We start from the raw sequence: 27,693 nt of genomic DNA on the forward strand, positions 1-27,693 counted from the left end.
TCGTTGCACTTTACTGAGAGACAGAGTCCAGAAATGAGACGAGAGTCGAAAATTAAGAGCGTTGGTGTTCGCAAGCTGTTTTAAAGTGTAATCTCAGCAGATGAGGATGCAGAGATGGATAAAACTTCTGTTAGTGCTCTCAGCGGTGTAATAGGAGCCTCTCGGATGCTGGGTGAGATATGGTGTTAGATATGGTGTTAGTGGACTGTGAAATGTACTGGAATGCGTCTAACTCACTGTCTTATTCCTTGGCATCAGTTGAAATATATTTTCAGGGGAATTAAAACGTCTCCTGAACATATTAGCAATTATAGTTTAAATGCAAAGTGTGTTGTTTTCTATCGTTTGTTCATTCTATCTATTGTTCTGTCATTGTAACATTCTGTCTGTCTATCATTCTTTTGTTCTCTCCATCATTCTGTCGTCTGTCTGTCTGTCTATCGTTCATTTGTTCTATCTATCCTTCTGTCAGTCCTTCTATAGTTTTATCGATCGTTTTATCTATCTATCTATCTATCTATCTATCTATCTATCTATCTATCTATCTATCTATCTATCTATCTATCTATCTGTCTGTCTGTCTGTCTGTCTGTCTGTCTGTCTGTCTGTCTGTCTGTCTGTCTGTCTGTCTGTCTGTCTGTCTGTCAAAGGCATGATAATTTTAATTCTGATGCATCAAATCAATTGTAAACTTTTATCAGAACTTTTAAACAGCGCTTTGTAGAGTCTTGATAAACCTTGTTTTTAGTATGAATATTTTTACATACAGATATAGTTTACTTGTTTGCTTGCTATTCAAATTCAGTAACTGAAGTTGAATATATACAGTATTCTTAATTAAAATGTATATGGTGCACAACCTGCTTGCTATACATAATTTTTTAATTAAGAGTGCTAGAACAGCATTTCTGCTTTACCCAAGACAGAAATCCACAGAAAAACATAGCGTAGGGTTGTTGATCTTTGTGCCAGGGCTGGTGAGGAAAAGCTCCATAAGGTGGAAGGTGGCGTCGAGGGCATGGAGAGGGCGAGATAGAGAGGCAGAGCGGGGTGCTCTCACAGCCATATGGGCCCCGCCACCACCGGACCCGACCTGCGGCCGTCCTCGGGACGGATAGCCAGCCAAAGAGAAGAACCATCTGTGCTCAATGCCCTCCATGCCGGAGGGTCATCATCTCAAACTGAGTATACGGAAACGCCAAGACTTTCTTGCTCTCCCTGTCTCCCTCTCTATCATTGCCTCTGTTTACCCTACATTGTGGCAATGACACAAACTTCCAGCTGAACTTACAGTCCTTGAAATGGTCTGAATGGAAAGTGGTGTCAGAAGCGGATCACCGAGTATGCTGAACCGTTTAACAATGCTATTGATAGACAAGAAAAGTAAAGTCCTTTGTGGGACGTCCACACTGATTCAATTACAACAGCATCAAAGTCACCAGTCACAAGTTCATTCTCACAAAACCGTGCATCCTGTTTATTTTCACAGATGGTGTGATGGCGAGCCATCCCTTGGGCCTCTTATTGTGCATCTTTCAATGCGGTTCAAAACATGCGGTGTCCTACAAAGGTCTCAGGGATGAAGCCACTGAGCAGAGTCTGCAAAATCAAAAACTATTTTACATGCTGAGTGCAAGCGGTCGGGTCTGCCACAGTGTCACAGAGAAAGGACACAAGCCGAAAGGAAATGAAACATGACTCATCCAAAAGGTGTATAACGACAAAAACAGTCTGTATCATCTTTGAGATTAAATTTATTCTTGTTGTTCAAAGGAACAGTTGTTTCATTACTAGCAATTAAAAGAAAACACCACAGTCAATTCCTCCCTCAGGTCTCTTCACATTATACTTTTGGTATGATTGCATCCTCGTTGGGAGTATACTCTAATACAGGATTTGTAAAACTTAAGCCAGGTCTGCAAGGGAACCGGTGAAAAAGTGGTGTAAAATAGCAATATAATTAATGGGATATTTCACCCAAAAATGAAAATTCTGTCATTAAGCATTCAACCTCATGTCTTTCCAAACCCGTAAGACCTTTGTTCATGTTCAGAACAGAAATTAAGATATTTTTGATGAAATGCGAGAGCTTTCTGAACATGTATAGACAGCAACTGACATGTTCAAGGCAGAGAAAGGTAGTAAAGGCATCAATAAAATAGTCTCTGTGACATCAGTGGTTCAACCTTAATTTTATGAAGCTACAAAAATATACACCGCATTCCAAATTATAAAGCAAATGATATCTTTCTCAAATTTTTTAATTAGTCAATGCAAATAACAGTCAGTATAATTTTCAAGTAATCAACCATTCGGGTATAATTCGAATTTTATTGAACAAACCTCCTAATGATAACATTATTTATTTAAAAAAAAAAAAATGAAAAGGCACTGTTCCAAATTATTATGCACAACAGAGTTAAAACATTTTATAGGTTGTAAAGAACTGAAAACTGGCATTTGCTGAATTTACAGCATTGGGTGGTCATATTTAGATTAGATTAGATTAGATTCAACTTTATTGTCATTACACATGTACAAGTACAAGGCAACGAAATGCAGTTAGGTCTAACCAGGAGTGCAATAAGCAGCAAGTGCAGGATATAGGTATAATTTATAAGTTATAAGTGCACTTATAGGAGATATGTACAGGGAGAGGATATGGATAATATTTACAGATGAAGTACTGTGAGCATAATTTACAGATGATAATTAACTACAATTAGAATGTACAAATAGATGAACATAATATACAGGTTGCTATTAACTATAATGTAAATTGCAGGTAGATATGAACATAATATACAGGTTGCTGTTTACTGAAGCAGGAATTTACAAATAGACATGTATAGATTTATCACAGATTTACAATATGTATATGTGCAATGGAAATGTGCATTTACAAATGGGTATGTACAGTGTAGTGCAAAGAATATTAAATAGTGCAATGGTAGTGGGGAGAGTGTAGGGTGGGTGAGAGGGGCGGGTGTCAGTGGGGGGCAGAGTTCAATAAGGAGACAGCTCTGGGAAAGAAGCTGTTCCTCAGTCTGCTGGTTCTAGTCCTGTGGCATCTGAAGCGCCTGCCGGAAGGCAGGAGAGAAAACAGTTTGTGGGCGGGGTGAGAGGAATCCTTAAGAATACTGCGTGCTCGACGCAAACAGTGTTTCTTATGAATGTCCTCAACGGTTGGTAGTGGACTCCCTATGATGCGTTGGGCAGTTTTCACCACCCGCTGCAGTGCCTTACGCTCCGCAACAGAGCAGCTTCCGTACCAGACTGTGACACAGTTTGTAAGGATGCTTTCTATCGTGCAGCGATAGAAGTTCACCAGGATAGCTGAGGACAGCTGGTTCTTCTTGAGTGTTCTCAAGAAGAAGAGGCGCTGGTGAGCCTTCTTGACCAGGCTGGAGGTGTTGGTGGTCCAGGATAAATCCTCCGAAATGTGGGTCCCCAGGAACTTGAAGGAAGAAACAGGCTCAACAGCCATCCCATTGATGTGGATGGGTTCGTGTGAACCTCTTCTTCCTTTCCTGAAGTCCACAATGAGCTCCTTGGTCTTGGTAGTGTTAAGGAGCAGATTATTGTCTGTGCACCACGTGGCCAGATGCTGAATCTCCTCCCTGTAGGCAGTCTCATCGTTGTTGCTGATGAGACCGATCACTGTAGTGTCGTCTGCGAACTTGATGATGGAGTTAGATCCATAAACAGGCCTGCAGTCGTGGGTGAAGAGGGAGTAGAGGAAGGGGCTCAGCACACAGCCCTGTGGCACACCAGTGTTGAGTGTGACAGTAGTGGAGCAGATCTGACCTGATCTAACATGCTGAGGTCTGTTAGTCAGAAAATCCATAATCCAGTTACTATGTTAATATCCAGGTCTCTAAGTTTGGTGATTAACTTAGATGGTCTGACAGTGTTGAATGCTGAGCTGAAATCAACAAACAGCATTCGTGCATAAGTGTTTGTATTGTCCAGGTGTGTGAGTACAGAGTGCAGCGCTATGGAGACTGCATCATCTGTGCTCCTATTGCCCCGGTAGGCAAACTGGTGTGGGTCTAGTGTGGATTGGAGAGAGTTCTTGAGGTGTGAGAGGACCAGCCGCTCGAAGCACTTCATAATGATGGGTGTGAGTGCTACAGGGCGGTAGTCGTTCAGGCATGTTGGGTTGGAGTGTTTTGGCACTGGTACAATGGAGGTGGATTTAAAACATGTGGGAACAAATTGCTTGGGCAAGGGACATGTTAAAACTGTCTGTGAATACCCCAGCGAGCTGCTCTGCACATGCCCTCAGTACGCGGCCAGGGATACCGTCTGGTCCAGCAGCCTTGCGCGCGTTGATCCGGCTCAGTGCGGTGTGTACGTCAGAGGAGGTTAGTGTGATGGGTGAGTGGTCGGTTGAGGGAACGATCTTGGTGGCAGTGTCTGTATTGTCTTTCTCAAAGCGAGCATAAAAGTCATTAAGCTCATCCAGGAAGAAGACATTAGTGGCTGTGGGGGTGGAGTGGCTGGGTCTGTAATCGCTGATGGCCTGAATGCCCTGCCACATGCATCGAGGGTCAGAGTTAGAAAAGTGCTCCTCTAGCTTAAGTTTGTAGCAGTGCTTGGCCTTTTTGATGCCCCTCTTCAGATTAGCCCTGGAAGTGCTGTAGGCCTGTGCATCACCTGATCTGAAGGCAGTGTTGCGTGCTTTCAGCAGGAGACGCACCTCCTTGTTCATCCATGGCTTCTGATTTGGGTATATGGTGATCTGTTTCTGGGTTGTAACACTGTCTATGGTAATGTTGATATAATCCAGAACAGAAGAAGTGTATCTGTCAATGTCCGTGTGAGAGCCACAGGTGGCCTGAGAAGCAAACATACTCCAGTCAGTGTGTAGAAACCTGTCCTGAAGTGTGAAGTCTGCCCCCGCTGGCCACACTTTGATGGTCTTCACTGATGGCTTCACACGGTTGATGAGGGGTGAATATTTGGGGGTGAGGAACAAAGAAAGGTGGTCTGATTGTCCCAAGTGGGGGAGGGGGGTCACAGTATAAGCTTCAGCCATGTTTGTGTATACATGGTCTAAAGTTTTGTTTCCTCTGGTGTGACAGAAAATGTTTTGGTGAAATTTTGGGAGTACTGTCTTTAAGTCTGAGTGATTAAAATCCCCCGCAACAATAAATGCAGCCTCCGGGTGAGCAGTTTGTTGTTTGCTGATGGCTGCATGAAGTTCGTTCATAGCAAGCTTGGCATCAGCGTCAGGAGGAATGTAAGCAGCAGTTATTATGGTGGAGGTGAATTCCCGCGGCAGATAAAACGGTCTACACTTAACCATGAGAAACTCTAGGTTAGCTGAGCAATGTCTCCAATAATAACAGAGTTCGTGCACCAAGCTTTGTTAACATAAATGCACAATCCTCCACCTCTGGTCTTACCGGAGTCATCCGCTGTTCTGTCTGCCCGGAATGTGTGGTGATCAGTTAGAGCAATAACACTGTCCGATATATCGCTGTTTAGCCATGTTTCAGTGAAGATCATGACATTACAGTTCCAAAGTCTCTTGCTGTGGTTGATGCGGAGTCGAATCTCGTCCATTTTGTTCACCAGCGACCGTACATTAGCGAGGAAAATGCTGGGTAAAGAGAGCCGGTGTGGTGTTAGCTTTAGCTTAGCTCTTAGTCCTCCACGCTTCCCCCGTCTTTGTTTACGGTCGCGTCGCCGCCTACGAGCACTTCCGCCCGGCCGGGTAGAGTGCGCAGCCTCGGGTGATCTTGCGATTTCAGGGACGAGTCGAAGATTGCTGATAAAACCGTCGGGAATGTCCAAACCAATATCCAAAAGCTCCTGTCGGGTGTACGATGTAAAGGCACTACTGTTCTGCACGAACAGACCCGAAATGAGCAGGTAAAATACTGCAAATTTGCAGAAACTGGAGAGACACTGAGCCTCGCGATGTGTACGCGCCGCCATCTTGGTCAATTTACTGAAATCAAAAGCTATTTCAATCAAAAACATCCTAACAGGGCAAGTTACATCTTAACATAGGACCCCTTCTTTGATATCACATTCACAATTCTTGCATCCATTGAACTAGTGAGTTTTTGGAGAGTTTCTGCTTGAATTTGTTTGCAGGATGTCAGAATAGCCTCCCAGAGCTTCTGTTTTGATGCGAACTGCCTCTTTTGCTCACAGTGTGAGCAAAGTAAGTTTTGGTCCTGTGCAATAACATTAGCACTACAGCTGCTCAAGCATGGAGAAAGTGGCGAACAACGTCCAGCTGGCTGAGGGCAGAAATATGCTAATGTGGGACAGCCAGTCAGCAGTTGTGGGCGGGACCTGAGCAATATGATGTCATACTGTTCAGAAAATCAAAATCGCTTGATAACTGAGACGCTTTAGGTTTTTTGGGGATTAAAAAGTTAATGGATCTACAGTAATTATGACAATGGATTATAAGCATGACAAATGTATTTTTAATTCTACTAACAGCCATAATATAATACTTCACGTTTATGCATCTAACTATATAAAGTTGGATAAAAAAGTAAATATATTTTACACTTTTATAATGATTTTATCCTTACATAATTTATAATTATGTTAGTACATCACTAGTAGGAGTTCACTTCATAATTTATCACGGGCGGCTTGCTATACCAAGTGCGAAGTACAGAGGTTCATGCAACTGCTCAACTAAACTCAGGTGTGAAGGCTAAAACAGACACACACACACACACACACACACACACACACACACACACACACACACACACACACACACACACGTGTTGGGTTTACATGTTTTATGGGGACATTCCATAGGCGTAATGGTTTTTATACTGTACAAACCGTACTTTCTATGGCCCTACACCTACCCTACACCTAAACCTAGCCCTCACAGGAGATTGTGCACACTTTTACTTCATCAAAAAAACTCATTGTGCATGATTTATAAGCCTGTTTCCTCATGGGGACCTAAGAAATGTCCCCACAAGGTCAAAATCTACTGGTATTCCTATCCTTGTGGGGACATTTGGTCCCCACAACGTGATGAATACCAGGTACACACACACACACACACACACACACACACACACACACACATAAACCAGCTGCTTGAATCAAACCAGAGCAAAGAAGTATACTGTTCTTTAAACATTTAACAAATGACTGACAGAGAAAAGTCAATGAAAGCATAATTTTTTTTGGTCGTGCAGCAATGAGCCTGGCAGTAAGTAGGCTACTTATTCAAAGCGAGAGGCCGAGATCTAATATAGAGGCTGAGAGAGAAGAGATCCCAGAACTGCTTGTGCTCTTATTCTGTCTGTCCATGGCAAGCAAACACAAGGAAGAATAGAAGCGAGCAAAGTCTTTTTGTCATCAGATAGATCGCTAACTAATTGGTTCCCTGGCGGTCTTAAAAATGTCTGATAACGGCTGTCGTCCAGGCGAGACCCGCTGGTCCAGTCTAAATATAACACAGACACAAACACATATGGATGTACACAAGCACATAGGCTCAACCCTAACTCAAACAATTCAACATGTCCTGCTCCTTTCAATCAGTGTGCTACGGAAACCACTGAAGACACTCCCTATCCCACTATCCACCCTCATGTGTCTCAATTCACTTCCTAGTGATTCTGTTGAAAATACCAGCTATGTTTTAACGCATGTCCCCAATGTTTAAAGGATCAAGGCCCTTGCTAGTTTTTTGAGTTCACGTCATAGGGAACTAAGAAGCACAAGAGCAAACAACCCAGCAGATGTAAATATCCTCTCTCTCAAACTTTTTGCCACGTTATTAGATTTGTATAAACACAAGCTGTAAGCACTAACTGAAATTATTTTAAGAAAAGCATAAACTATAGTTCTACAGCTTTGAGATAGACACTGTACTCAATTTGCTTATGAATGTGGGTGCGTTGTTTTCCACCACACCACTTTATATGACATTGAAAAGAAAAAAGTTAATATAAAAAATGTGTTTGTTATTCGGGAGACGGAATTATTTTTTGATTACCATTTTTTGCATAGACAGACTAGTCTGAGACAGTGTGCACTAGCGGAATGAAGCATCCAAATGAGGGAATGAGATTAGATGCTAATAAATATGGAAATAATCCTGTCGCCTCACTCTCGGTTGACTTTATCCAGGTGTGTAATTCTGTTTGATAATAATGCTGACTCATGATAATGTCCGGCTATTTCTGAAAAAGGACAGATAAGGCCGACGTAGAGAAGCTTAAAGAGACGGCACTTTTTTTAATGTTATGTTTATTGCGTCCGGCTTCATTTTTATGTTACCAGTGTTGTGAAGTGACTCCTCCATCACACCATGTCCTGACTCAGAAGTCGTGACATTTTGAATTTGATTTCTGCACCCTTCCTCTCATGGGTGAAAATGCAATGTACTTCTAACAGAAAGTTCTTGACAATTTGATCTTGTGGGATGTTTTTATAAAATCATATATCATATTGCTATCATAAAGAGCCAGGCTGTAGTTAATATATCCTTTTAATGCCAAGCAAGTGAAGTGCTGATATGAAATTTTCAAAAATGAAATGTAAACACTTTATATGCATTTTTTTAAAATATTAATGTTCTTTAAATATTATATAGGTCCATATTCATCGTAGACATTAATAGGACCCACCCATTATGTGTTTTAATATTAATACTTGTTTAAATATTAATATAAGGCAATAACCACCATAGTCAATAATACGACAACTTTTTTTTTCTATCGTAGACATTTAGGGGACTCCATATTATGTGACGGCAACATGTTCTGCTATAGACTATAATGATACATATTTAAATGTATTATATTCTAACAACAAAGGTGGATTTCAGCCAAAAGTTTATGGAAGCAGATTAGTCTAATTAATAATTCACGCACAATACACGATGCACACATGCGTGTCCCAATTCACGTGCACGGAAAAAATATATATATTCACAAAAAAAATTCACGTGCAAAAAATAAGAATATAAATTCATACAATACGTTTCACAAGTTGCAAAACACAATTCACAGATTTACAACTGTGTACAACAATTTTGAATGTTTAAAAATCACGAGTGTATCACGGACTGTGAGTGTGTGAATAGCTTTTTTACGTGTATTGTTTAGACTTGCGTGTGTGTTTTTGAGACTCTCCTGGCAGCGAACTCCTCCCATGCGGGTCACTCGTCCACTTTAGCCAATCAGATTTGAGCCTGTCGATCAACCAATCATAACCCGCTGTGGGCGTGCCTATCTTACGTTACGTCATCAGCGCGAGTCCAGTTCCAGAATTCAGATACGATTCAGCTGTTTATCGTCTCATTTTGTTTTATACTGCATGCTTACTAAAAAATCGGTCGTTTAGACACACTCGTTAACGTGACCAGTGTAAGCCAGCTGCTGCTCAGAGTGTATTATGTTTTAATATTGATCGATTGTTATGTTTATTTAATAAAGAATCATTCACGTGGATACCATACCGCATAAAGCTATTAAAATTATAAACTTAATGTAAAGCATAAAATACGTTTTTTACAGATGGGACATGTAAATAAATAGAAAATGAAAATAATCTATTTGGATATTTTTCAAGCAGTCTCTTGTGGTTTTGTTTTTTTGATTGAAAACAGGAAAGAGCTGTCAGAGCCAAACTTGTCTTGTGTCTCAAATCCTACGATGGCACGCATTCAGCTGATGACGATTTAATAACACACATTGTAAACCATGTACATTTCATTTAAGTTTGTTTACGCTGCAGCCTGCAGATATTATTTATTTCAGAATTGTGATGCTTATGTTGTACAAGTAGCTGCTCCTATTTCAACCTCTGCCACAAATTATGAGGTGATGTGAATCTAGAAGTTTCATTTGGAACTGTAACTCTTTCAAAACAGTCATGCTGCAACCCATCCATTTTAACAGTTTCAACTGATTTAACTCATGCATTATTACTACATTTCTTTTAGAATGGTACCCTATGACTTTGTATTTGTTAAGGCATAAAGCTTTGTTATGCATTGTTAAATGTTCTGGTTGTATGTCAGAATTAAAACATTCAAAACAAGTCGGAACTTGAATGAAGTTTACTGAATAATCTTTGATGCATTCCTTTATGTGATCAGTCTGTCTGACTGACCAGCAAATTCCAGAACTGTTGATACTAAAGCAAATACAATTGCTGCTAACCAACATCATCTTGTGTATTGTAATCTCAAAGATTTTTACATCACTGCTCAACATAAAATTATGTATCACAATAATATAATATTTTAAAAAGTACATGAATGTTGATTACATTAAAAAAAATAATGCATAAAGGTGAAGTACATAAAAAGACATAAAGATTAATGTGAACGAAGAGGTCTGTAACTGTCATCCAGATGTTGTTCCAAAGTGTTAAATCCTGAAAAATGCAAGGAAAATGATTAGTGTGTTTTAATTAAACACTGCATCCAGTTGCACAAATGGTTAGTACAAACACACCGTTATTCATACACTGAGTTCTCGTGAGGTATATTCATCATTACATAAAGCTATAATAATAAAGGCAGGGTCAGTGCTAAGTGGGAGCTAGACTGGGCAGAGGACACCCAGCGTTGTTAAACAAAAACATGGCAATGAACAGAATTCTTTCTTCATTTTGGCCAATAAACAGGACATTGTGGCTAACACAAGACAGCATCTTTGGCAACACTATCTGTTTTCATAGCAGCCGCTGGCTTAAACTGGTCACGTTAACGAGTGTGTCTAAACGACCGATTTTACCTTTAGTTTTTAAGCAATCAAAATAAAACAATACACCTTTACTAGGCTAGTTACAAATGAGACGATAAACAGCTGAATCGTATCTGAATTCTGGAACTGGACTCGCGCTGATGACATAACGTAAGATAGGCACGCCCACAGCGGGTTATGATTGGTCGATCGACAGGCTCAAATCTGATTGGCTAAAGTGTACGAGTGACCCGCATGGGAGGAGTTCGCTGCCAGGAGAGTCTCAAAAACACACACGCAAGTCTAAAAAATACACACGTAAAAAAGCTATTCACACACTCACAGTCCGTGATACACTCGTGATTTTTAAACATTCAAAATTGTTGTACACAGTTGTAAATCTGTGAATTGTGTTTTGCAACTTGTGAAACGTATTTTATGAATTTATATTCTTATTTTTTGCACGTGAATTTTTTTTGTGAATATATATATATTTTTCGTGCACGTGAATTGGGACACGCATGTGTGCATCGTGTATTGTGCGTGAATTATTAATGAGACTAATCTGCTTCCATAAAAGTTAAACTCTAAAACACAAGGTTTACAAAATTTGGTGGTTAAACAGTAATGTTTTATGTGAAGTATATACAATCAAGCCTGAAATTATTCATACCCCTGGCAAATTTGACCGGAAATGAGACAGGCTTTTCCCAAAAGATAATAAGACGATGTACAAGAGGCATCATTGTGGAAAAAAATATTACTCATCTTTTATTTACATTTGAACAAAAAGTGCTATGTCCAAAATTATTCATACCCTTCTCAATAATTAATAGAAACACCTTTATTGGCTATTACAGCAATCAAACGCTTCCTATAATTGCTGACCAGCTTTTTGCATGTCTCCACTGGTATTTTTGCCCATTCATCTTTAGCAATGACCTCGAACTCTTTCAGGTTGGAGGGTCTCCTTGCCATCACCCTGATCTTAAACTCCCTCCACAGATTCTCAGTTGGATTTAAGTCAGGACTCTGGCTGGGCCACTGCAAAACATTAATGTTTTTGTCTACTAACCATTTCTTCACCACTTTTGCTGTGTGTTTTCGGTTGTTGTCGTGCTGAAATGTCCACTGGTGCCCAAGGCCAAGTTTCTCTGCAGACTGCCTGATGTTGTTGTTGAGAATTTTGATGTATTGCTCCCGTTTACTGTGATTAGGTTTCCTGGTCCACCGCCTGAAAAACACCCCCAAAACATTAGGTTCCCACAACCATGTTTGACAGTGGGGAAGGTGTTATAGGGCTGAAGGCTTCTCCTTTTTTACGCTAAATGAAGGCTACGTCACTTTGACCAAACAATAAAATTTTTGTTTCATCTGACCATAAAACAGAAGACCAGAAGTCTTCTTCTTTGTCCAGATGAGCTTTTGTGTGCCTTATTTTTAAAGACTTTGCACTGTAGCCACTGGAACTTCAAAACATTTAGATATGGTCTTATAGCCCTTTCCTGACTTGTGAGGAACCATAATGTGCAGCCGCAGGTCCTTAGTGAGCTCCTTTGTCTTAGCCATGACTGTCCACAAACCAACAGCAGAGACCTTTTTTTCACCTGTTGAGTTGATTAAAACAGCTGTTCCCAATGAATCAGGGTAATTAGGATGCTTTAGAACAGCTTGGACTATTTGGAATGGTATAGAACTTTGGATTTTCCCATAGACTGTAACAGTTTGCAAAGGGTAAGAATAATTTTGGACATGCCACTTTTTGTTCAAATGTAAATAAAAGCTGAGAAATATTTTTTCCACAATGATACCTGCTGGTTGAATAAAAGTAACTTTAAGTCAGAATTTGCCAGGGGTATGAATAATTTCAGGCTTGGCTGTATATACACTACTACTATTTGTTGAACAGTAAGATTTTTAATGTTTTCAAAAATGACGATAAAGACATTTATAATGTTACAAAAAATTTCTATTTCAGATAAATGCTGTTCTTCTGAACTTTCTATTCATAAAAAAAATTCAATTCTCATTTAATTGGTAAAAATATTTCAAAATGTTACAGTTTTTGCTGTACTTTGGATCAAATTTTCAACTTGAACTAAAAGTTTCCATTACTGCAACTTACTCCATATTGTGTAACAACAAAATGTTCTGCTATGACTTTCAAAAATAAGCCCACCACAAGAATTAACTGGCCTCAAAATATTATAACAACGTGGCCTGTTCTCCCCATACTCATTAAAAATGAAGAGACAAAAAAGCAGAAAAGGATTTTGAGTCTAGTGTATTAGAGGTGACAGATCACGCAGTTCCTCGCTGAGTTCAATAGTCAGGACAAACAGGGCGAACGGAGAGGTCAAATTTTTATCTGCCACACAGCTCAGCTGGCTCCAGAGGCTTAAACTGTGATATTTATCCTAGAGGTCTTGAGGGAAGGGGGAAAAGTATGTGTAATTTCACGGTGTCTTCAGGGAAAATTTGATCCCTGCCGGGTGACAGGCTGATAAATAGCAACGAAGAAAACAGTGCCCTCCCGAAACGGAAAATAAGCTCGGCTTTCTGTTTGTATGAATCCTGAGGAGGACTGGAAGTCACCGTAGTCACAAACCACTGATTCCGTGAGTGCTGTCTGTTCCTTTTGTCTTCTGCACCGCTGTTACGTGAACACGTATTCCCAATACTATATAGACCTGATTTCTTGTATAGAAGCTCGTTTTCTTGCTTCTATTTTAGGTTTATGGGCCAAGGTGCCCTCTTGCCTGATATTTTTTTAATTGTATCATTACATCACAGCCCCTGGCATGTTAACACACTTGTGAATCTATATAATATGTAAGAGACAGTTAAAATTATTTTATAACCTTACCTGCAAGGCCCTGCTAAGAAAAATCATCCATTAAGCATCCAGGACAGTCTGCCTAGCAACAAGAAGACGACTGCAGCCTAACGTTATTGTAGGCTATATAATCCTATTAATTTCCTCCTAAACTCCTCTGCGATTAGTTTAATTTTCGTCAAAAAATAAGATGCAAGATGGCGTCAGAGCACAAGTCCGTGATACAAGACGACAGACGTGAAAATAACGCTGCCATGGGATCGGCGAATATGAAATATCTGATTGCTAAATGTCGCAATCGACCAATCAGAGTCTAATATTCCAGGCAGTCGCATCGTGAATGAAAGTAATCAAATAACACAACGTCAGCCAATTTATTAATTTCTCAAGCAGAGAAGACATGGAGCTTTCTATTTATGTGCAAATATTAATGACCACTCAGCAAAAGAAAAAAAAAATAATTTTAATATTTTAATATTTCACACAGAAGAAAATGTAATACTTTCTCTGAAAAAGTATTAGAAAAAAGCAGCCTTACTTTAGCAGCTAAATTATTTAAAATAAAACCAGCCCCAATTAATCTGACAAAGTTTTCTATGATTCAATACAATGTCCAAACAATTAGACTTTCCTGCCCATCACCTTCATTTTTAATGTGATTATTCTCACAAAGAGTCGAAGGAGCCTCTTTAAGTACAAGAATATCTCATCTTCTGTGTGAAAAGGCAATTGTTGGCTTCCCTGTTAAAGTGAATTAGCTGAGGGAATTTCATCTTTACAAAGTGAGGTGTAAATCTTTTATGCTCAAACTATGACAAAAAAAGAGGCTCTCGGCAGCCTTACACAGTTTCTCTCTGAGTGTGTGTCAAGTGCCGCGCTTTAGGGAACAATGTTAGGGCTGACTTCATTTAGCCTGGGAGCAAGATGACAAATGTGAAACACATGTAAATTAATCACTTCAGGGTTTTAATAACAAAATTACCTTACATTAGTTGGACAGACATGTTTTATAGAGATATTTATGTTCAGAGTAAACATAAAGCCTGTTGCTTATAATAAAATCATCCTTTCACATATGCATTTAAAAGTGAAGTTACATGGATAATCATACCAGCATAACATGTGAGTCATAGCACAGTTCTCTCTTCTATGTCCATTTGGCTCTCTAGGCCCCCAGAACCTGGAACTACAGATCAGATGTTCAGTGCTGCTTTCTGTGTGATATCAGATTCATTTATTAGATATAATCAGTTCAATTCAGTAATTTCTCACCCAGAGGTCAGTGTGCTGCCATCAACCCATTTCCATGTGCCCTCCACATCAGTGTCAGTTAGACCAATCCAGACTGCATTATTACCAGAAATCTCCTTAACAAAATCCTGACAAAGAAAACCACATTTATAGTATATTTGCAAATTTCAAAATTATACAGTATCTTTTACTCACTTGTTCCTCTCTGTTGTTTATGATGATCAGATCTGCTCCTCTATCCTTACAGTAACTTCTGCTCTCAGCCCAGTTCTTCTTCACCGAGGAAATGAAGTAACATCTGGATTTGTAAAATTTCCATCCATCTGGTAACGCAATTGGCAATTAGCTCTTATTTCTATCTTTCTAGCACTGAATATTTGTGTTGTTTTTGTTTGGTGTACAAATACCCGTTCCATTAAAACACTTCAACAGTTCATGTTTCTCTTGAATTAACTCTTCATTTAGTTGAGTTAGGTTGGTGATCTTATGTAGTAGTTGGACTCTTTCTTCTGTACAGTTGGCAATCTCGGTTAGTAGCTGGTCTTTCTCTTCTGTGAGGTTGGCGATCTTGGTTAGTAGCTGGTTTGTCTCTTGTGTGTAGTTTGTGTTGTTTGTATGGATGTGGACACACAGCACTATGACTGCAGTCAGCAGAACACACAGCAGCACCAAACACACTGCAGCTGATCTGGAGATTCTGATCCTCACTATATCACTTCCTAAACAAAGACATGCTGTTAAATGATTTAACATGTGCAAAATGCAACATTTTTATATATATAAAAAAATGACTGTGATTACCTGTGTGCTGTAGTGGTTGGTGTGTGTTTGTCTTTGTCCTGAAGTCATGATCTCTCACACAATCTACACTCTCATAGATATCCACCGTCATCTCCACTCTCTCAGACTCAGTTCTGATCACGTTGTCATAAACAACAAAAGACATTTCTGCTCTTTTAAAGAGCAGCAATATTAATTTGTGCTACTGCTATTTATTGTTCTCTTTACATTGACCGTTCTTCTCTGCTTTGAGTTCTCATTCAGGTTTGGCATGAGGCACTAAAAGTTCAAATGCTTTTGTGGACTCTTACTGAAACGTGTGAAGTCCGCCCATTTTTCCTGTTTTCTATTTTTGACCAACTCAAGCTATTTCGAATTGATTTATGTGCTTTTGCTTTGTTACTACAGTGATACAGTGAAGAGGGGACAGGAAATGATTGGAGAAAGTGGAGTGGGACAGGGATTCTGTTCCTCATAGTGTCACATACTAAATACAGCAGTTTTGTGCGCAGTCATACATTTGCACGTCACTGCACTGAAGCTAAAGCTGCTATTTGATTCTATTTTTAACACCTATATTATTAGAACAACATTATGAAACTGCTCTGAAGCTGGACACCATGTGATATGCAACTCTTTATTGCTAAAATATATATTTTTTTATGTTAAAGGTAGCATTTGGTAACTGAAGGCACGCTGTTTGCGCCTCCTGTGTTGACAGCTTCAATGCTGAAGATCATTCGAAATGTTACATAGAAATGAAATTACAGTTTTTGTTTAGAACAAAGCAAAATAAAAATAATAGGTCCCAGGTTCAGTCTGTGGTGACTGAGTATAATGAAATGTCATTAACATACACAATCAGCCTAATGGCTCTTGTACAGCAACATGTATTAATATTGAATGTTTTTCATGTGTCGTTTCCTGTCCATGCGGGTGGTTTGCTGATTTCTACACCAGTTAAAACAGAAACGTGAAACGGATGTGAAGTCAAAGTGTAAATCTAAAATAAAGTGACATTTGTGCCACTTTAACACTGTATAGAGAGCATGTATCTGGGTAGCTGACATTTATCATGTTTATAAACCTTTTTTTATTTCTTTTTTCACAGATCCATTACATTTTAAAACATATTTACATATTACACATTTTATACACATTCCACCCTGACTGATAAGACAACACAGTTCCCTCTATTTCCATTGGGCTCCCTAAACCTCCAGAACATGCAACAACAGATCAGCGTTAGATGTTTGTTTTGTTTGTATGGATGTGGACACATAGCACTACGACTGCAGTCAGCAGAAGAACACACAGCAGCACCAAACACACTGTAACTGCTCTGTAGTTTCTGATCTTCACTGAATCACCTCCTGAACAACACAAACAGACATGATGTAAAATGACTGAACTTGCGAATTCTGACGTTTTCCCTCATTATTCAGTGTTGAATAATGCTCACCTGTGTGATCAATGAATAATGTGACATTGAAAAATGTTGAATGTGATCACCTGTGTGCTGAAGTTGTTGGTGTTTGTTTGTCTCTGTCCTGAAGTCATGATCTATTGCACAATCTGCAGTCTCATTCCACCACCATCTCCAGTCTTTCTGTGTCTCTCTTTTCCTTTAGTCCTTATCACATCATCAAAAATATCATCAGACATTTCTGCTCAATTACACTAGTTGTGCTAATGTTGAATAATTTACTGTGTTCTTTTCTATACTGTTTTAGCTGCTCTTCTCTGGTCTACTTTCATCTCCAGTTAGATTGAAACAACAAAACGGAACTGATTCAAGGTTAAAGTTTAAAGTACAGTTGCTGAGAGAGCTCAACACTGTTAACAAAAAACACATAGCAAACACTAACAACAAAAACACAAGCATCTTCATCAGTTTGACAACTCATGTGATGCAAATACTCAAAACGCAACTAAATGCGCTGCAAATACTCAAAAAACAACCAAATACAGAAACGCACTACACATAGATCGCGACACAAACAAATAGAAGTGCACTGCAAAAACGTACAGACAACAACGGAAATGTTTAAGAAATCCGCAACAAGTGGCGAACCTGGCTGAGACATTCTTAATCTATATTTACTTTGAAAGGTGAGACATAATCAATAATCATAATCAGAGCACATGGGGAGTGAAAACACAACAAAAACATGCATTTCTGCATTTGGTTGTGTTGTGTGTATTTGTAGCTTGTTTCTGTGGTAAGTATTCCACAGCACAATGTCTCATGTTTTGACATGCGATAACCGTAAGCATAATAATTCACGGCAGACTATTGAATTATTCAAAATTAATGCACACCCGAGGTGGTGATGTGGCCACGATGCAGTTCAAATGTGGCCAGTTTAACCGTTGTCATCAGTTTTCACAATTAACACTATTTGAACATAAACAATATTTGAATAATTGAACATGAACAATTATTTGACAAAAATTTTCCAAATGTTTTTAAAATATGATAGTTTGACATATTCTAGAGAAAGATAAAGACTCTCAGATAAACTAAAAGACAGATGAACCGTCTGATAGATTAAACAGTGTGGTTGTTAGGTAGTTCTAGCAGCTTGATAACTATTGCTGGAGTGTTATGGCTTCTACAGTACATAAATGCTGTAAGGGTTAGCAGCTTGCTAGGGTATTTCAACCATTTACTAGGTGTTGCTAGGGTGTTCTGGTTTGTTGCAATGATAGAATCTAAAAACTAGTTGATTGATTGTTAGGCATTGCTAGGGTAGTCTTACTGGCTTTGGATATGTTTTGACTGTAAAGGTCTTTCTACACTGAGCACGAAAAAAGTGAAGCGAATATCGCACGCGATGGAATAAAACATTACATCACGTGCCCGGAGCAGCTGCGGTTGCACAAAAGGACGAGAGTGGTGGCGCTGTTTCGAGAACCAGTGTAAACTAACACAGAAGAAGAGTATTCAGAGAGAAAAGAGGATGCGCTCATGTTATCATTGCATCTAAGAACAGATGGTTATTCTCACATGTTCTTAATGTAATTTCTATTAATTCTCCACTGAATTATGTGATCTAGAGGAGAACACTGTCCGTTTTCTGACTCTGAGTCAGAGCACGTTCACTCTCTAGATCTTCCGTATTAAAAAAAATGATTTTTCTACTGTTCTACACATGAAATATAAAAGCAAACTTTTTTATATAATAAAACAAACTGATTATGTTTTCTTATATATATATATATATATATATATATATATATATATATATATATATATATATGATATATTTTCTATATCTGTTTTGTATGCATCGTATGGTATTTCTATAACAATAAAGGATTTTAGATTAAGGAAGCAGTGTGGCATTATTAAACATACAAAGAGTACATGTATGCCTATTATAGAATCAAAATCAACTGCAGATCACAGATTAAAAGTGGGTTTTAAGCAAATACATTAATAATTATATACATTTTCAAAGGTGGCATGATGCTAATTTTACTTCTATTTATATTTTAAGATGTTTTCTTGTAAGCATTATAGATAGTTTGTGTTTCTCGCATAGAACGATTTGCCTCACGTTTTTGCATCGCGCTCAGTGTGGAAAGGCCTTAAAGGAGTCCTATTATGCTCTTTTACAAAGTCTTTATTTTGTTTTAGGGGTGCTCTAGAACATGTTCTCATGCTTGGTGGTTCAAAAAACGCAAAATTGTTCACATAATTTACATTCTTACAATGGCTTTCTCCCCAAGCTGGCAAATGGCTCGATTAGTTCCGGGTTCCACCTTCCGAAAAACCAAATGCATTGTGATTGGTTAGCAGTACCACTGCGCTGCAATTGGCGAACAGCTTAGATGGCGTTCAGGCCCCCTACCAAAGCAGCAAACTAGATTAAAGTGATTCTTATGTTTTAAATATAGATATTTTTCTTACAAAAACACATCGGATCGCTAAAGGAGGCTTTTACTGATCCCCGGAGCCATGAGAGACACTTTTTATCATAGATCGTATACCGCACACGTCAACGATGCGGCTCCAGCACGGATACCGGAGCAGTTTGCGGACAATTTAGTCAAAGCTCACATTTATACAAGCCGACCTGCGACTCGCTGAAGCTTACCAGAAGCAGCTGTCCATAATACATCACTAAAGGCGAATCCCCCACCCACCAACGAATTGAATTTCCGTAGGCGGGATTTAGGTTGTGACATAATAGCATCCGGAAAACAAACTCTGTAGTCCAAAGGAGCCACTCCTTGTAGTTCTTGAAAAGGGATTTTTTAAAAACTAAATATCTCCCTTCGGAGTGGACTTTGAGATTTGTAAATGTTTTTTATGCTCAAACACACACATACACACACACACACACACACACACCACACACTGGCTAAAGTTCAAAAGTGAAGAAGCATAATAGGACCCCTTTAAAGGGGGATCAGCGCTTTCCTTTCAAAAACGAAAGTAACCTTAATCCTCTGCATCTTCAGTGGCTCAGATGTCAGGAGTAAATAACGACTTCTACGTTTATTATTACACACAACAACAAAACACCTCAATCGCTCATTTGGTAACATTCTTGTCTTCCCCTGCACACAGAACTACGACTGCAGTCAGCAGAAGAACTCCTGAAGTCATGATCTCTCACATAATCTGCACTCTCATAGATAACCACTGTCAACTCTGCTCTTTCTCTCAGACGCAATCCTGATCACATCGCCATAAATATCATGAGACATTTCTGCTCAGTTACAGTTATAGATTAGCTGTAATGTTGAATGATTTTCCTGTGTAGTTCTCTTTACAATTTTAGCTGCTCCTCTCTCTGCTTTAATCAGTTATAATGAAACCCCAAAACAGAACTGATCTGAGGTCAAAACTTGACCTACAAGGATGTGATCCTCAAGTACAAGATCCTCAAGCATCCATGCAACTTTAACACTTTATAGTGGCCTTATATCTAGGCAGTTAAAATACTGCATCCACGAGCATTATTTTTTTCAACATTTTACATAAAACAGACTATATGAATGTATAAGAGAAACTGTGTGTTTCTCTGTGTGGCGCCACCTAGTGTTGTGCTATACTATGTATTTTGCATGTTGCATTGCACCCCTGCACAAATACAGGTTTACTGAACTTACTTTAAAAATTCAGCTGTAGTCCTGAAAGGGAGTGACTTCGGTTTCATATCTGAATTTTGTGTGAACAGAATAGTATGGCTAGTATTCTGCTGCTGTGTGAACGCAGCCATCAGTTGAAAACACAGCAGGTCCAAACTCACTTCTGCTGTTTGTCCTGTATATTTATTCATTTTAAAAATGCTCTGAAGGACGCCATTACTAATGGCATGTGTGTGTCTTTATTTCCCGACACAATAATCAGAGTTGCACTCTTGATATTCAGAAAAGAGTATGCAATGTGTGTAATTAGAAACACTTTTAATTCTTTAATGGCGGTCACATGACTGAGTAAATGACATGTATTACAAATGAGTAAGCTAACTATTTCAAAGCTTCAATAGTAATAATCTACAATATAATGAATAACTAGTCAAAAATACTAAATGACAAAATGATCCTGTTCTTTAAGTGATTAAGCATTACATATAAAACTTTTTTTATATGTTCTTCTCACAGATCCATTTAAAATCACTGTCACATGAATAATCATGCCACCCTGATGGATAAGACATAGCACAATTCTCTTTTCTTTTTCCATTGGGCTCTCTAGACTGCCAGAACCTGCATCAAGAGATCAGCATTAAATGTTCAGTGCTGCTTTCTGTGTGATATGATATTTACTGTGAGAATCATTTAATAGACAATAATCACTTCAATTTAGTGATTTCTCACCGAGAGGTCATGTTAGTGCCATCAACCCATTTCCACCTGTCCTCCACATCAATGTCAGTCAGACCAATCCAGACTCCAGCATCTGACATTTTCTCAACAAAATTCTGAAAAACATTTGTATCAAAATGGACAAAGGCGATCTCTTCTTACGTAGTTAAAAAAAAAAAAACACACCACCATACACACACTGGTTTCCATGTTTAATGGAGAGATTCCATAGATGTAATGATTGATGTAGTGTACAAACTGCATTTGACCTTTTCTCATATACCAATATACAGGTATTACCACACACACACACACACACACACACACACACACACACACACACACACACACACACACACATCTCTCTCTCACTCACTTGTTCCTCTTTGTTGTTTATGATGATCAGATCTGCTCCTCTCTCTGTACAGTATATTCTGCTCTCATTCCAGTTCTTCTTCTCAGATGAAATGTAGTAAAAACTAAAGTTATAGTATATCCATCCATCTGTAAACACAACCAGTTCAAATATTAGCTGTTTATTCATATTAAAACAAAATTTAAAAAAAAAATAATAATAACACAACCTATTTTTGACCGCTGTATACTAATTTATTACACGGCTCTTTGGAATGCTTGATTCTGATTGGTCAGTTGAGACATTTGCAGGTTCGTTCTTTTCAAATAATCACCGCTCCAAAGTAATAACGCATAGCCGGTACTACTTGTATGTTTAAAATCCCTCCGTGCCAACAAAGATTACCGTTTGGCGCCATCTTGTGACAAACACTGGACAACCACAATTAACAATGGAAAATTTCGACATTAATCTATTTAAACTGTCTTACTAACGTACATAGTTTGAATGTTAGTCACGTGGTACTAGGCCCTATATCGTTTCGCGGAAGGATAAAAATGTTAATTTAAAACAAATATGCCAATAAAAGGTTTCAAATTCATATTCATGTCCAGTTTTTTTTCCTTATGTGGCAAGTAGCCGTGTAATAAGCGGGATAATGTACAGGCAGCCGGTAGTTATCGCAGAAATAAGCTCCGACAGTGTGATCAGGACCCGACGCGAAGCGGAGCTGCCTGTACATTATCCCTTACTTAGTTTATCCTTCAAATATTGAATGTGTATATAGTGTAGTTAGTGTAGTTCATGATTACCCATTTCATCAAAACACTTCAACAGTTCATTTTTCTCTTGATTTAACTGTTTGTTTAATTGAATATGGTTGTTGTTGTTAGTTAGTAGCTGGTCTCTCTCTTCTGTGAGGTTGGTATCATTGGTTAGTAGCTGTTTTGTCTCTTCTGTGCAGTTTGTTCTTACTGTACGGATGTGGACACACAGCACTATGACTGCAGTCAGCAGAAGAACACACAGCAGCACCAAACACATTACATCTGCTCTGTAGTTTCTGATCTTCAAACAATCACTTCCTGAACAACACAAACATGATGTTAAATGACTGAACATGTGCAAACCACAACGTTTTTATCAAAGAAATGAGAGTGATTACCTGTACGCTGAAGTGGTTGGTTTGTGTTTGCCTCTGTCCTGAATTCATGATCTCTCACACAATCTGCACTCTCATAGATATCCACCGTCATCTCCACTCTCTCAGACTCAGTCCTGATCATGTCATCATAAATAGCATCATACATTTCTTCTCTTTTAAAGGCTAGCAATATTAATTTGTGTTAATCATTGTTCTCTTCACATTGACCGTTCTTCTTTGCTTTCAGTTCTCATTCAGGCTTGGCATGAGGCGCTAAAAGGTCCGCCCATTTTTCCTATATTAAAACAACAGAATGAAACTGCTCTGAGGTTTGACGCCATGATACCATCCAACTCTTTAGTGCAAAAAAAAAGTTTGTCAATTGCCTGTCTTCGCGAGAAAAGTGACGTTCCTCTGTGCTTCCGCATCACTTCTAACAGAAGCTTTAGAAAATGCATCAAAGGAGCTCTAAAATACTTCTTGAATGTTACATGCAGCTAAAAGTAGCATCTGTTAACTGAAGGCACGTTGTTTGCGTCTCCTGTGTTGACAGCTTCAATGCTACAGACTATTTATAAATGATACATACACATAAAATGACAGTTTTTGCTCAAAACAAAGCAAATTGTGAAACATGTTCCAGGTGCAGCCTTTGGTGATTGAATTTAATGAAATATTATTAACATGAACAGCCAGCCTAATGACTTTTGTACAGCAACATATACTAATGTTGAATGTTTTTCCTGTGTCGTTTCCTGCCCATGTTGGTGGTTTCTGGTTCTATTTTGAACACCAGTTCAAACAGCAACATAAAAAAACTGATATGAAGTCAAAGTGTAAATCGCAAATGAAGCAACATTAGTGCAACATAAACACTTTATAGAGAGCATGTATGTCAGCTGGGTAGCTGACATATCACATCTTTATAAACCTATTTTTGTCAATCAAGATCTGACTGTAAAACATGAATCTGTAAGAGAAATTGTGTATTTCATGTTCTGTTTTCACTATTTTTAATGGCCTTTATATTATTATTAGTTCTGTCAACTGATTTAAAAAAAAAACTAGGTTGGTATTATTGGTTAGTATCTGGTTTCTCACTTCTGTGAGGTCAGTAATGTTGGTTAGTAGCTGTTCTCCCTCTTCTGTGAGGTTGTTAATCTTGGTTAGCAGCTGGTGTATCTCTTGTTTGTAGTTTGTGTTGTTTGTATGGATCTGGACACACAGCACTATGACTGCAGTCAGCAGAAGAACACACAGCAGCACCAAACACACCGCAGCAGATCTGTAGTTTCTGATCTTCACTGAATCACTTTCTGAAGAACACAGACAGACATGATGTAAAGTGACTGAACTCACAAATTCTGACCTATTCCCTCCTTATTATTCAATATTTTATAAAAATGAATGTGATCACCTGTGTGCTAAAGTGGTTGGTGTGTGTTTGTCTCTGTCCTGAAGTCATGATCTCTTGCACAATCTGCACTCATAGATTTCCACCACCAACTCCACTTTCTCTCTCTTTATTCCCTCAGTTCTAATCACATCATCAAAAATATCATCAGACATTTCTGCTCAATTACACTAGTTGTGCTAATGTTGAATAATTTACTGTGTTCTTTTCTATACTGTTTTAGCTGCTCTTCTTCTGTCTACTTTCATCTCAGGTTAGATTGAAACAACAAAACGGAACCGATTCAAGGTTAAAGTTTAAAGTACGTTTGCAGAGAAAGCTCAACATGCTGTTAACAAAAAAACATAGCTTACAAATAGCAAACACCAGCAACAAAAAAACACCATCATCTTCATCAGTTATACAACACATGTACTGCAAATACTCAAAATGCAACCAAACGCGGTGCAAATACTCCCAACACAAACAAATACAGAAATGCGCTGCACACAGATCAAAAGACAAACAAATAAAGAAGCGCGCTGCAAATACATACAGACAACAACGGAAATGTTTAAGGGAACCGCAATAAGTGGAGAACCTGACTGAGACATGATTAATCTATATCTACTATGAAAGGTGAGATTTTAGTTTATTTTAACATCTTGATCATACAGTTCCTTAGCGTTTTGGATATTATTAGCTGAGGCATATTGCTAGTATATTTGTACTGGCTTTGGAGATGTTTTGACTGTAAGGCTGTGTGTTGAACAAAGCATAGTTTATCCCAGGGCTAGGGTATTTTTTTTCAATTGTTTTCAAAAGGTAGTGTCACATATTTCAAAAATGGCAGTAAGCATATATTTTATGCAGCGTCCTTGGCATTTTTTTTTCAGGTTGCTGAGAGTTGTTCAGCTATGGGTAAAACATAGCACACATCACAGTGGAGGAGGGGTGGGACAAATATCACCAACTAGGTCATTCCACTTTTACTTTGACTAAACAGCGGTGGAGATATGAATTTTTCTGGTCTCCAAGTATCCATGTCTGTAAAATAACACTTGAAGTAACATAGTGTTCACAAGTGGCGGCCGTAGGAAATTTTTCTAGGTAGGGTGCAACATCTGTTTTAGCATACATCCTGGTATGATTTATTCCAGTATAACAAAAAGAAAAGTTTTAAGACTTGAAACATTTTAAATAAAGATAATTGTTTTACCAAGTTCAAGATTGATGATGATTCCTACAAAACTATATATATATATATATATATATATATATATATATATATATACATACATACATACATACATACAGCCAAGCCCGAAATTATTCATAACCCTGGCAAATTCTGACTTAAAGTTACTTTTATTCAACCAGAAAGTTTCTTTTTTTTTTTGACCAGAAATGACACAGACTTCTCCCAAAAGACAAAAAGAACAAAAAGTGGCATGTACAAAATTATTCATACCCTTTGCAAACTGTCAGTCTATGGGAAAATCCAAAGTTCTATACGATTCCAAATAGTCCAAGCTTTTCTAAAGCATCCTAATTACCCCCTAATTAAGCTCTCTGCCACTCTCAAAAAGGACGTGTTAATTTTTAACACATTGTTTGTTATGTCTATTTTAGCACATTTTGTGTTACTTTGTGTTAAATGTGTGTTAAAAACGAAAAAGAAAAAAGAAAATATCCAACAAAGTGTGTCCAACACAATATGCGTTAAATATCAGCCAATCACATTGCTGCTTGCCTCACTTCATGAGCCGTTATTGTACTGAGACAAGCAAATTTCCTCGTGCTTCAAGTTTTCATCGTCAGGACATAACTTTGATGTGTGAAGGTAAGAAATGTTTGTATTTGCCATTATACGTTTTTAAATTGTCTACATGGTAGCCGGAAAACTGCCTCACGAATGGCCATACGAGCTGCGCCCGCTAGTGATGCGCGGGTCGGGGTTTTTTTCAACCCGCGGGTCCCGCAATTATGAAATTATTTGGCCCGCCCCAGCCCGCCCCGCAGTACTGTGTCTATTTTTACAACCCGCCCCGCCCCGCACCCGCGACAATTAAATAGACATACTATGCATTGTAATGCAAATGAAAACCGAAAGTGCTTTTCGCCCTTTAAACTGGCAACAATACTGTACGATTATGAATATGAACCATAAATCAAATCATATTAATAACAAGATAATCAGTGGTGTAACGTTAGTGGTGCCGGAAGAAATGTGGGTATATATGCTTCATTTATGAATATCGTTTTGAACTTTCTGTTTGAACGCATTCGTTTACTGGATCTCTAGACTGAAAGGTTTAAAGGTTCACTGGTTTAAGGAAGTTCTGATCATGAAAATCTGCTTCTTTTTATTTGTAAGATATTGTTTTCGTTATTATGTACTGTTTAAAATGACTAGGGTGCAGGAAACGCAGCGGGCGCAATCACCAAATACATTTCAAAGCAAGCCGGCGCCACAGTCCTGACTACATCATTGCTGTCTTTATTGTGTGTTTTTAGCGAATATTTACATTCATTCACATATGACTGGATGTGGTTGACTGTCATGATTTTGGCTAATGCAGGATAATGCGCATCAGAGGAGATTTAAATACGCATAGCACCAGGCCTGTAGAGCCGAATGAGCGTTCGCTTGATGCGCTTGTGGCTGGCAGCGGAAGCTGCTTGGCGCTTTCGTGACGTGACGTGTTGATAACCTTATTAAAGAACTTAATAAAATATGAAAATAGATATTCCCAAATATGTAATATAGGCTATAGGGAATTGCACGCAACATACATTGATTTTTTTATTTTATTTTGTATTTAATGACCCGCCCCAACCCGCCCCGCAAATAAAGTGACAGTTTCTTTACCCGCCCCAACCCGACCCGCGGGTTACCCGCGGGGCCCGCGGGTTATGAGACGACCCGCGCATCACTAGCGCCCGCGCCTGCTGCACATCTCAACGGTGGGAGCTTATTTTAACAAGCTTTATAGTTTCTTTTGTTAGATTAATTGTGAACAGAATCACTTTTAATTCATCATTGACACGTTGTAGTGCTTCACATGAGGAAATGCATTAGTTAGTCGCGTCTTTCTCTTTCTCAAGTGAACAGCTTCGTGGTGCCACGTATTGTGCAAATTGCCCTAACGCTAACATAATCTCTGATGCTGAACTTTTCTTGCCTTTTTAGCTATCGCTATTTTACAATATTCGTTATGTGTAGCCTATAAATATCAAAAGTATCTTTATTTTACTCTTGCAGCTTTGAATGGAAGACATTCCTGAAGCGCTTGTGGCAGTTACTGATGTGACAGGAGACAAACGAGAGACTTCATCTCACGACCCTCACCATCACTTGTATGCTGATAAAAATATGTAAATAAAACGTTTAATACTTAAGAGGTTGTC

General features: G+C 38.6%; 1 pseudogene; it reads right to left on the reverse strand.

Annotated features, from left to right (window-relative positions):
• Positions 1-14,415: 14,415 nt before the first annotated feature.
• LOC141298967 (uncharacterized) lies at positions 14,416-23,055 on the reverse strand (annotated as a pseudogene).
• Positions 23,056-27,693: the final 4,638 nt, after the last annotated feature.

The sequence above is a fragment of the Garra rufa genome, chromosome 23, assembly GCF_049309525.1.
Source record: "Garra rufa chromosome 23, GarRuf1.0, whole genome shotgun sequence".
Taxonomy (NCBI): Eukaryota; Metazoa; Chordata; class Actinopteri; order Cypriniformes; family Cyprinidae; genus Garra; species Garra rufa.